General features: G+C 37.1%; 1 pseudogene; it reads right to left on the minus strand.

Annotated features, from left to right (window-relative positions):
* Nucleotides 1-10,373: 10,373 nt before the first annotated feature.
* Nucleotides 10,374-11,059, minus strand: LOC145672542 (protein GVQW3-like; annotated as a pseudogene).
* Between the last annotated feature and the right edge of the window lie 2,780 nt (nucleotides 11,060-13,839).

The following is a 13,839-nucleotide window of genomic DNA, read 5'->3' on the forward strand; positions in this document are numbered from 1 at the left end:
TGTTGTACACAAGATTGCCAGTCGTTTTGCGTTTTGCGCTATCAATTTCTTCGTTTATCAGTCTTTCAACGTCTGTCAACTTGAATGTCTTATTTCTTGTTGCAACTCCTCTCTTCACTTGACCCCATATAAGCTCCATTGGGTTGTATTGACAATGATAAGGTGGTAACCGTACTATCTCGTGTCCGTTTTCGTTTGCCAGTTGATCTAGTTTGTACATTTTAGATTGGTAGGGATGCGCTCGAGTCGAGACATGTCTCGAATCTCGACTCGACTCGACTCGACTCGAATTCGAGTCGAGACACACTTTGTAAAATTCGAGACGAGTCGAGACAAACGTATTTCTCGACTCGAATTTTCGAGTCGAGACACGAGTCGAGTCGAGACGGCTCTTAAAAATCTCGACTCGACTCGAATGTCTCGAAAATCTTTCTATAATTTTTAATATTATTTTGAAGAAAGTATTCACTCAGAAACAGCCTTGAAACCAATTCCAGCTTTTATTCCTTCAGAAATGTACAGAACGTATAAAATTAATAGTTAATCTTTAAAGATCAAGATTTAATATTCAGCTCAATTCAGTTAATTAGAACTAATAGTTAATGTCGTTGTATTTGGTTGTACTGCAAATATAATGATAATAATAATAATTGATTCTCTAGTTTGTATAAAACTATTATCCGTAGTCTAAATCTAGTTTGTATAAAACTATTGCGATAAGGTGAACTTCATAAATTCTCTGAATGAGCAGTTGGTAGTCTATAGTAATTTAGCATAGTTATAATTATTGTGTTTTCGTTCCCATGAACGCAATAGGGTTACGTAACTTCTGGATTATTCGCTTGCCCAACTATTCTGAGGCTTTAATATGTTGCAGCATATCACGAGCTACGGATAATATATAATGTAACATTTGTTGTAAATCACATATTATGATACGAGACTATTTTACATAGTATATCTTATCTAATATAAATAAAACAAAAAGAGTTTGTTTGTGTGTTTGTCTGTCTGTCTGTGTGCGACCTGGGGACCAGACGAGTGGACCGAGAGTTCCCAAAATTTGGTCACGGGTACCTTAGTCCAGGCCCCAGATCAAGACGAAGCGTTTTTTTAAATTTCGAACCAGGGGGGTCTCGGGGGGGGGACGTTTACTGGGACCGACCTGGGGACCAGACAAGTTGACCGAGAGTTACCAAATTTTGGTCACGGATACCTTGGTCCAGGTCCCAGTCTAAGGCGAAGCGTTTTTGTCAAAATTGGAACCAGGGGGTCTTAGGGGGGCGTTTAGCGAGACATATAGTAAAAGTAATCCAAATTGATCGACATTAGTGTCAAATCCATAGTTTTCACGGTCGCTGAGATCAATGGTGACACTTCCATCAGCGATGACTTGCAAATTCAGCTACTACTGTATGCGGGCCGGGTGTCAGCGGGTGAGGAATACCGAGACATGTATAAATAGCCCATATTGATTGATACTAGTGTCAAATCCATAGTTTTCGCGGTCACTGAAATGAATGGTGATACTTCCACAGGAGTTGACTTCCAAATACAGCCCCCATGCGAAGAATGGGTATATTAAGCTAGTATTACAATAAATGGACTGCTTGGATGCCAAGAACTAGTACAGATAAGTACCTTTCACTTCTATGAATAGGTATTTTTAAAAGGATTTTTGTAAACACTAAGTTATAAAACAATGAACTACATACAGTAGTTATGGTTTTGGTTCCCAACATAAAAGAAATATGGATTGTTCATGAGATATTGAACTTCAACTTTCACTCCTGGAAAATTTCAATTTTGGAGTTAGGCCACTTGGAATCAAAGCAGTTCACTGTAAGATAAATACATTCCGCACATTAGTAACATAGTTGTTCAGGGGCCTTCGATTTCCATCCTCTCAAATGAAAGCTGAACGATTGCTTGATACATGCTGACTATATAGGAGAAATAGTGTATTAAGTTTTCGAGCTTTGGTGCGTATCCGTATTTACACTCTGATATAACTTAAGTTCACACTCAAATCGAGCTAATTGTTTAATGCATTTCGAAAGCTTTTGTTTTTATGCAGCTCATTAAGGAAAGTCTATTTCATAATCGTAACATTTATGTACTAAGAAACTATGAACGTAAAGTGGACTCGACCTAGCCCCGTGGCCGCTGTGACTCAGTGGCACAGCTCTCACCCTTGGTGTGTGAAAACTCTGATTCTGTGTGTGTGTGTGTGTGAACTCCGCGGCTAGTGTACGCGTCTTTGCCGTGGAAGACTCGGGTTCAATTCCCGGCGCGAGCTCATGTAGTTCGGATTCCACGTTAATCAGTAGGTCTACATTTCATATATCCTCGCTGCTGAAAGAGACGGTAAAGTCAAAATTAACTCAACAATATATATGTGTGTGTGCTTATGTGAATTTCCTCGTGGCTGTATGGTTAACACATACGTCTTGATCGCGGGAGACTCTGGTTCGATTTACCGTGGAAGCTCATGAAGTTGTTACCGGTATCCCACTTTAAACTGTAGATCCATGCCTCATATAACCATAGATATAATATATATGCCTTTGATACACTTATTTTCCGACTTGGAAGCCATCGAAAACTTCCGGACACAGAGCCCCGTAGACCGAAAATGAGAAACATGGGTACAGAGTAAAACAGCCATAGAAATTTAAGCTTTTTAGGCTAACTTAATCCTTACATATAATGCAACTAGCTTGGCCAAGTTATAATGGAGGAAATGCTATCATTGCAACACTCTGAGAATAGAAAATGTTCGTCAGGTATTACTATTCCCCCCCCCCTCTCCTGCAGAATGAAAACCCTGACTAAAACTCAATATATATATAAATCTATTTTGTGTAATGTAACAAACAGTGGCGGATAGTATTCATGTTTCCTTGCAGAAGTCCTTACGAGGGTTCGCTTCCATCTTCCTCTCCCCAAGAACTAAAATAAATTAAAAAATTGCTATTACTTGTTAATCTTGTACAAAGGACGCAATTAAAGTCCCAGTGTAACACCCCTTCACATTTAGATTTTTCCCCTGGAAGAAAACCAGTTATTATTGTTTCTTGATTTCTCAGTCTCACCTACATAAACATACGAATAGAATTACAGGATAGGACATGTTTAGATTGCTTGCACGTGACATCTAACTATATTTCTCATCAAATGTGTCACAGATGAAAATTTCCGTTTGTACTGCCTCTATTTTCTGGTACATATGTTTCATTTATGTTATGTTGCTAAAATTCGTTAGGAAACAAGTACAGACTGCGCCTGTGTGCCTGACAAAACGTAAATGTACTGGATAATTATTTCTTCACTTTCTTCCAGAAAAAAAAAGTAACCCATCTCATGTCGGCTAACAAAAGGGGGTAGCGGACCAAAGATAGCCGTTGTTTACCTAAGGTCGTTACACAGCAGGGGTTTCATTCAGTCAGAGGGAAAAGAAAAAATAATTTAAGGTTTCTACATTTGTTTTGAACTGCAATATACTTCTTCCTTTTATTTTAAGAACCATTTCCTTCTCATTTGTCTGCATCAGAAAAAAGTGCAAAAAAATCACTAGAATGTGCTTATTTACCCAAAGTACGTACTAGATCACTAGTTCAATAGTAAAATCACTAAATCTAGTACGAAATCATAAATGTGGCATCCCTGGGTTGGAGCGAAAGTAATGGTTGGAGTAAAAACTAGTCCGTATTTCTACTGCGTTCTGTTGTTGAATTCACAAAAATGTTCAAAAATAAATTCAAGAAGTAAAACACGATCCTACAAAAGACTGTTTAGTTGTTCACTGGTTTTCGTATTGTGAACTGAAACTCAAGTGCGCAGTCATGTTGAATACTTCTGTCCCTTTCTACTTTACAACTTGAGGTGGGATGAGGGTCAGGATAGATCTAGTGATATACCGCTAAAAGAAGTGCTTCAGTACAGAGTCGGAAGCGGTATGTATTGTTTATACTACTTACAACGTTACCCCCCATAAAATATAAATTCACCCTTTCTCCCTTCCCTTTTTCGAATACAATGAACCGACTCTTTTGCTGAAGAAAGATGCTAAAAGAAAATTGAAACATCTGTGTCAAAACTTTCTTTGAAGCGCAGTCTTTTGTATTTGTAAGGTTTTGCGAGTGTTTTCGAGATAGCCAAATCTTTTACCATGGACTCCTGCTGCGAACTGACCGTGAGTAAACACCCGATCTCGCTGTGCTTAATTTCTCTCGCACACCTGAAATGGGTTTGTTGTTTCCAAAACAAATAGGAAGTTACCTTGTGCTTTTGCATTTCTGCACGCACACAGGTACCATTGTTGTTTTAATGATCAGAAGAAATATCAAAACCATCCGATATATATGATACGAAACAGCTAACAGAGGGAGGCAAAGATAAAAGTAGGCCTATACCAAGTTTTCCGCGTGGTACCATTACGGAGAATAAATATTTGATAAAGTCACGTAGGTGCGCTTAAACCTATTCCATCTGTCCTTATAACTTTTCTGGTCTCATCAATTTCTCAGGAGAATACGTACAACATATGTCCAAATTCCATATATACTCTTTCTAAACTAATGAGTAAACTCATTAAAAACACCAACTGATATCAATAAACAGGAAAGAAAACAATACTTTATACTTCTATCATTTGGTACACATCTCTATGAAGCACAGCTTGTTTCTTTTCGAAATAGCTCCTTCGTGTCACAGCTGTGGTTAGTTATGTTTTGTGTTAGGATGAAAGAGAGAAATGCAACATTTGCTTCGCGGTGAAGTTATATATATTATTAAGATGAGCGGTGATAAGCGAGGTTTAACAAAGAGTGCCTTTCGGATGCACAATTTAACGGGTAGTTGCAGTCCGTGTTGAGAATCGAACCAAAGCTATGTAAGACATGTTATGACAAATCCAAAAGGTGTGTTGTATCGGTGCAGTACCAGTTTTTCACGTTTTTCAAAATGTTCCAAAACCCAAAGAATAATCTTTAATTTCTGATATTTTAGTCGTCACAAATTACAATTTTATAATGTAGTCAATGTTTATAATTACTGGGCAGTTGGGCGTTTAAACTAATGACATCATAATAAAGTCAAAACCATAATTTTGAGTTGAATTGATTCTGAGTTTAACGTCCCGTTCAGCAGCGAGGCTATGTGAGACGTGGACCTACTGATTAACGTGGAATCCGAACCACATGAACTCCCACCGGGAATCAAGCCCAAGTTTCCCACGCCAAAGGCAAGTATGCTAACCGTTAGCCACGAAGGAGCTCTACCATAATTTTAGTGGGCGTTAAGAAATATCTCGCCAGTGCTTTTACAATAAATAAAATTTTATAAGTATTAAAGAATAGTGGTAAGAGATTTTATAATAGCTCTTTTATTTATGAGATATGAGTATTTTGAAAAAAAAAAACAACTAAAGAATAGGTTGGCGGAACCACAAAAGACTTTCTTATAAATACATACGCACCTTACTCACCTTTTATAATTGCCATGCTTACGTTCTCCATAAAAACAGAAATTCTCTTTTAGTGATACTTTACGCAAGATCATGAAGTGGGTTCAAATTTAATTAAAGGCAAAATACAATACAATAATCCACAAATATTGCCTCAAGTGAGTTTAAAGATTTCTAAACACTAGTGCGAAACCGGGCTCTGCCGTTGCGATCGATTTACAGGTCTTGAGAAGAAAGTAAGAAGGGACTTACGCACACAGTAAGTAAAAACAATTAATAAGCCTGTAACTTTCCCCCAAATGGGTGTATCTTAAAACTAACCTCACCATTATTTTTCTAATTAAATTCTAGCCCGAAATTATGTATCATATTACCCTATTCTCGTTTTGAAAACTTGACCTTGATTCAAAATGGTGGATTTCAAGATGGCTGCCATCAAGGTCATATCTATCATACGACTTCTCCCCAGGATTTATATGTATCCACATGGTTTTTCTTTACGTTTCTTCATTAACGCTCCGTTTACAAAGGGTAGTAAGGGACTTCTGTAGTAATCTCTAATAACCACATCACAACTCTTAAAAGTTATTTAAAAAAAAATAGAAAACATGCACCATGGCAAAAATTTGTCATCACAAGTAATGATGCATACATGCCTTCTATCAGCAAAAAAAGTTTCATTGAAATTGGAGCCGGACATTTGAGTGATGTTCCTTGTGGGATGTGATTGAACGTGACGTCAGAGCACATCGCCCCCCTTCGCGGAATTTACGGGAATTAGGTGACCTGAGTGAGCACATGTGGTGCCAGCTCTCTCCAGCGACCTATCAAGGATCATTGCGTGTATGACAAGACGTGTCGCCGTTTTTATCCATGCCAAAAGTCGACATACTGACAATTAGGTAGGTAGTCATGATGGTCTGGCTGATGTGTGCGTATATTTTAACTCGTACATTTTGTCTCGACTCGAATTTCGAGACGTCTCGACTCGAATTCGAGTCGAGTCGAGACAGAGACTGTCGAGTCGAGACACGAGTCGAGACAGAATCATATTTTCGAGTCGAGACACGAGTCGAGACAACATTTTCTCGAGACGAGTCAAGACAGGCTTAAATCTCGACTCGACTCGACTCGAATGCATCCCTATAGATTGGTTTTTGAACGGCATTACGCGCTGCAATAGCTCAACTTTAGTTTCTGTTTCCGAAAATTCAACACCTTTTTGGTGTAACCATTCAACAATGGCATCTTTTCTAGTTGATGAATTTGGAATTTTATTTGTGACGACTGAATGATATGGGGCATTATCCATTATTATAATGCTACCCTCCTCTAAATAATTTAGAAATCGGTTCAAAAACCAATCCTTAAATATAGCACTTGTCATTTCTTCGTGATAGTCGGAAGTTGATTTAGACCGAAATATCCACTAACTTTCAGGTATAAATCCAGTTTTTGCAGATCCCACATGACAGACAATAAGTCTGCTTCCTTTTCCCGGAGGCACCTTCAATCCACCGTTTTTTGTGGAATCTTGCCAAACTGACTTATGTGAATGATTTTGATTTACCCAAGTCTCGTCCAAGTAAAACATTGGTCTTGTGTCGCCAGAAGTCCGAATTTCATGCATCTTCCGAAGAAATTTTAGTCTTGCCGCCACAATATCACTTCTCTCCATTAAAAATTTACGTCCATCGGTTGTTTTCTTATACCTGAAACCAAAAGCCCGGAGTATTCTGTAAGTGGATGACTTGGAACCTGTAAAGGAAATCTTACTTTTCAAAGCATTTGTGATTTTTTGCAAAGTCGGAAATTCGCGTTGGTCATAAAAGTCAGAAACAGTCCTGCATACTACGTCCTTGTCAAAGTCATTAAGGTTTGTGAGCCTTTTGGGAGGTCCTTTGTGTTTTCTAGGAGATAGAAAAACTGGAATATTACTGGGAGGCAGCTTTCTTGCCTCCACGCAGATTCGTGACACTGTGGCTCGATTTATCCCGCAAGCTTGTGCTGTTAGGCTTTGACACTTTTTAAAGTTAAGTTTCTTTCTTTCTTCTTGTGATGAGTATTTCTTTAAAAAAAATGTAAATACAAAAAATAATTCTCCAAGCTTGACTTCGAAGCACTTCTTTTTTAGAAAACCCCGCACTTGCACTCGGTTTGCTTAAAGACATTGTCAATTCTGGTTTTCGGAGATCAAACGAACTACCACGAAAGAAAACAACCCACATACTGGTGAATTCAGTTTATGCTAGAAGAGAAGTTGCGTTCCTACACGAATAGTCCCTTTGTTCTTTATATCAGTTTTCATAAATAACACTCTTGGGGCTTGGTCTACGTCTCACGAAAACAATCCGTCTGATTCTCTTAAGCAAGTCCATATGATCGAGTTTGTTTTGGATTACGATAATTTACGACACCATTCAGATGCCTGGTGCTTTTGAATCCCTGCTTGAGGGGAAAAGAGGGAATAAGTGGTCGCATATATGTAACGTAGTGAAACGTGAAAGAAAAAAATAAACAAAGCATACTGCATTTCTTTCTGTCGAATAAGGAAGAATCTATCTGGAAGTGAACTTCAAACCAATACTACGAACTTCCCATACTTTGTTCTTACGATGCTAGGCGCATATATATATATATATATATATATATTAGAGGCTTGATATTATTTAACTCGCGCGCTTACTATTCTCAAGGGTGTAGCCACGGGGGAAAAGGGGGCCCTGTCTTTCCAAATTATTTCCAACCCCGAAATGAGGTTCGTTTAGTATATGTTTAATAAACTTATTTAATAGTTAATGTAAATGAGGGACGTTTATGATAAAACATGAAAATTAAAAAAGAAAATATCATCAGTACGGTTTTTGTACCTAATTAAAACAGCTAAAATTAATCATATGCTTTACATTCTCATTTCCCTTTCTGTGTGAAGTCTCTATATTATTGCATAATAATAGGGCCTATCTAAGTTGATATTTTTTTTTCAAGTTTTTTTCCTTTACTATTTTAACCCACATAAACACAAAGTCAGATAAACAGATTGCCAAAAACAGCATTTGTTTTCTTATGAATAGCTTATTGATTCATCTTTTACAATCCGGTTTTTAACTGTCAAGATCCGTCTTTTGATAAGGTAGCATTGTGAAAATATAATGTGTGTATAGTATGTATGTATGTATGGTGAATTAAAATGCTTTCATGTTGTGAAAGAGGTAATTTGTTCTGCTTTTAATATGTGAAAAGCTTGCCTCCCCCTGTAAGTAATGTACCCCTAGAACAACCTACTGGCTACACTCCTGATTATACTGTAATAAAAGTTGTGAGTTCTATTTGCAATTCGAAACAAAATCCACTGGAAATTAGAGGCGGGACTCAACGCTCGTTTTACTAATTGCTTTATATGGAAACCTTTCAAAGCGTGTATCACGACAACCAGTTGACATAGAAAGATGTAGTTTTCACTTATGTGTTCGTAATTCTTTTCTCTACTTCCTAAAGTGAGCAGTTAATGTGCTAATGCAATATTTCTAAGTAGCGCCTCTGATATTGTCAAGATTCGCTGTAGCGCGAGAAGCCAGTGTGCAGAACTGCTTGTCGCGAACTGTCAACACCGCTCAATGCCAATTGGACACCGTGTGAAGCCAACTCAAGGCCATATCGTTTCTCATCTGAAATCTGCTGTAATCACAGCTTTGTTTACATGATAATGAAGCTTACAAAAAGATCTCTCCCTTCCATTCAACGTCATTTTCCTTAATTGCTCGCTGCTGATTCCTAGCGGTAAAAGTGGAAACATTGGGTGAAAACTAAACTTTGCAAGTTAGCCTTTCGAAGCGCATATCTCACAATAAGATATATCTATTAGATTTCACAAAATAACTTACTGAAATCAAGTCCATCGTTTTGATTTGCCCTGTATAATTATTACCAGTTTGTGTAATATATTGACACTTCTTCTTATTTTATGTTATAGCAAGCTTCCACAAACTAGATTGAGAGTCTGTATTTTGTTTCTAAATAACTTTGGAATGTGTGGTAAATGTTGTAAGTTGATCAATATATAAGTTAATAAAATACATGTGTAAACGTATTTATATATCTATTATGTCCACAAATTACCATATAGCATATATTCAAACCTCAAAAATGGCGACGTTTTGTCAATGAAAAAGGAGTACATTTTATATATATATATATATATATATATATATATATATATATATATATATATATATATATATATATATATATATATATATATTGGCGAATCCAAGGGGGAGCTATAGGGGCTAAAGCTCCCCCCTTGACGCTCAGATATACACTGGATAAAATGGGCTTCAATCCTGCTTTACACTGGATAAAACAGCAAAATATGGCTTAGCCTCTCCCTTGATCATATCCTGGATCCGCCCTTGTATATATATATATATATATATATATATATATATATATATATATATATATATATATATATATATATATATATATATATGCGAGGGCGGTTTGATAAGTCCGTGCAAATTGAAAACTACTGCATTTTCATGGATAATATTATTTTATTTTTCAACGTAGTCTCCTTTGAGGCTGATACACTTCGTCCAACGTTGCTCAAAGTTTGTTGATCCCCTCTAAATAATATGATTGGTCCAACTCTGCAAAATAGGCACTAATTGCTGCAACCACCTCCTCGTTTGACGAAAATCTGCGTTCCGCCAACCATTTCTTCAGACCGGGAAACAAGTAGTAGTCCGAGGAAGCCAAATCTGGCGAATAAGGGGGATGCGGAAGGAGTTGGAATTTTAATTCCATCAATTTTGCGGCTACAATGACAGATGAGTGCACTGGGGAATTGTCGTGATGGAAAAGAACTTTTTTGTGGGCCAATCGTGGACGTTTTGCTTCCAGCTCAGTTTTTAAAGAGGTAATATTCACCTGTAATAGTTTTCCCCTTTGCTAAATAGTCGATGAGTATTATGCCTTGAGAATCCCAAAAGGTGTCGCCATCACCTTCCCGGCTGAAGGAACGGTCTTCGCCTTCTTTGGTGCTGATTCCCTGCTGGCAACCCATTGTTTGGACTGTACCTTGGTTTCAGGTGTGTAGTGGTGTATCCACGTTTCGTCCACAGTGACGAAACGACACTTAAAGCCCTGTGTATTCCGTTGAAACAGCCGCAAACTTTCCTGGGAACACCTCACATGATTTCGTTTTTGATCCACTGTAAGCAATCGCGGCACCCATCGTGCGGATAGCTTATTCGTGTCCAAGTGTTGATGCAAAATATTATGTACCCTTTCACTAGAGATGCCCACAGCACTAGCAATTTCACGTACCTTCACTCGTCTATCATTCATGACCATATCATGGATTTTCTCAATGATTTTTGGTGTAGTGATCTCGATAGGGCGTCCAGAACGTTCACCGTCACTTGTGCTCATATGGCCACTCCGAAAATTTTGAAACCACTTATACACTGTTCTAATCGAAGGTGCAGATTCACCATAATGTTTATCTAGCTTCTCCTTCGTCTTCTGAGGCGAAGTACCTTTCATAAAATAAGGTTTGATCACCACACGAAATTCTCTTTCATCCATGTTTGTGAAACCCACTCGACTTACCCAATTTAACCGCACACCAAACATAGAGCACTAAACAGATCTGGCTGCCTCTTGGTGTATGTTCTTCCAAGAGATGTTACTAACTGACAATCTCCTCGGTACGCATCAGTGTTGCCCTGTCTCGGACTTTGCACGGACTTATCAAACCGCCCTCGTATATATATATATATATATATATATATATATATATATATATATATATATATATGTATATATATATATATATATATATATATATATATATATATATATATATATATATATATATATATATATATATATATATATATAAAGGGCCTCATTACTTTCAATAGTTTAGGGCCCCATCAAACCTAAATCCGGCAAAGGTTGTTTAATTAACCAGTCTTAATTCTTCGAAGTTCCATACTGTCGTTTTCCCAAAAAGATCTCATCCAACCTCTTAGGTCACCGATGATTAGCAAGGAGGAAGATCCAGGTGAAACAGGATCTAGAGAATTGACATTGACCTCTTTTTTCTGGAATCCAGGATGCTTCCTGTATTTGAAGTTTCCCAGTGTAGACGATACAAAGTTGTTCTCTTGCCCGTAGATCAGAGATTCGATGTGGCTGCAGACATGACGGAGCAGGCACATCTCGTTTGTGAACAAGCTTTCGGCCATCTTCTCTGGATTACAGTTTATCTCTTTACAAATTATTCTTGTCCTAAATCAGTGCCAAAATGCAAATAAACTCAATGGGCGGTATTCAGAGAGAATTCGTTAATCGAGGTTTAGTCACTGACTAGTTAGTGGCATACTAGCTCTATACTAAGGAATGTGTACTTTTTGGTATTCAGAGTCTACTTTGACACAACTAAAAAGTTGATTTGGGTATGATTAACTAATATAACCTAAGTGCATCGGGTGAAAAAAATAAATGTGGCAACTACGGAAAAGAAGATGTGCGCATGCGTAGTCTGTAAACATGAAAATACATGAAATCCGAAATCCCGTTGCACAGGCTAAACCGTGGCTAAAAGAGTACCCTCTGCTCTAGATTAATTAATCACATGTGATTAACTTCGTCAACTACTACGTCCTAATCAGAGACTCTGAATACACTTTTGATAACCATCCGTTAGTCAAACCCGTAGTAGGACATTAATCAGACTTCGAAAGACTCTGCAAAAGGCCCAATTTCTCTTGGAAAATTCAAATCTAAAGAAAAAAATATTTAGTATGAGATAAATATCCGACGAATTCGATAAATTTTACTTGGATCGTTCTGTCGCGGAAAATATTATTTCACGAAAAATATTTTTCTTCTGTTTCACATGCAAAACCCCTTGGAAGAATAGAGTGGGTAATGATTCAAATCAAAAGTGTTAAGTCTATTCTCAGAAAAAGAGATACGCGTGGGAACGTGAGGGCAATTTTAAGCGGTAGTTACCATCGCTAACAACTAATTTCAGAAAAGCGTGTACCGTAAATGTTTTGCGGCGATAACCATAAAACAGAACTTTATTGAATTGTAATACACGCAGGGTTCGTCACCAGTCATGCTGCTGTCTAATAGCGTCTTCAAATCCCTTCTGCATGATTCAATTTATACAGGCTGTATGTTCTCATTTTTTCTAAACAACATAAATATTTATTTATAAAAATGAAAAGAACTGAATAAAATTATTTTTTCAAAAGATTGCATATAAACCCGATAATAAAAATAAAAATTACAGAAAAAATGCGTTACGTAACGAAGACGGTAACCCCCTCCTCCCTTGTATCATACTTCGTAACGCAAGCTCGAACCCCTTCTCCCTCTACCGCGTTACGTAATAGGTAGACGACCCCTTAGATACGTATCACATTCATTACACTCACACATGCCAGTATCCCGGGCAAAATCCCGAAATTTATATTCAAGTTTCTACCTGCCCATTTAAATTTCTGTCTTCCCATTGAATTGAAACAATTGAAAGTTGCTTGTTTTCACAACTATACAAGCGAGCGGGAAAAGTATCGGAGAACGGGGTTGGTAGTTACAAGTAGCTTTGTGGACTGCCAACAGATAGCAGCAGCTGCTCACGTATCGTAGTATTGTACTTGAGTTGGCACCTGTCTCAGACGGAGAAACGAAAGCTGTTTGGAGGTAACTTCACGTGGTAAGTTAAATATATATATATATCTATATCTATATATATATATATATATATATATATATATATATATATATATATATATATATATATATATATATATATATATATATATATATATATATATATCTTTTTTGGAAATTTTGAACACACAGTTCTTTTTGTGTCTACAGAGCAAGTTTTAGACAACCATATTTTTTTTTTTTAAATTAGCGCTAATTATCATATTTGTTGTCTACAATAAAGTGTACAAATTTGTTAGATTGGTGCCTTTGTTTGCTGGTTAGTGTAGTTTTTTTTTATGGAATGACTACGCATCGGGCTGGTTGTTACACTACTTGCGAGGTAAGTTGTTACATGTAACAACCAACCCCGTTGTGCCAGACAACAATAATATGTTGCATTCCTAAGTTACGTAATTCCGCTTTGCAGGTTTTTATGTAATTTCACACTTTTTACTCAATGTCTAAAATGCACACTACTTTAGCCTTAGATGAAAGAGAAGTTGCTGTACGAGCCACAGACTGTGAAGTCTACTGAAAAGATTTATCACGTCTTTACTGTAATAGTTTCCGAACAGTATACTAATGAAGGAAAAGATTGAGTAAAATTTCAACTTAGAATGAATTAGCTAAGGATT

Source organism: Thermobia domestica, chromosome 16 (genome assembly GCF_964235325.1).
Source record: "Thermobia domestica chromosome 16, izTheDome1.hap1.1, whole genome shotgun sequence".
In the NCBI taxonomy this organism is placed as follows: domain Eukaryota; kingdom Metazoa; phylum Arthropoda; class Insecta; order Zygentoma; family Lepismatidae; genus Thermobia; species Thermobia domestica.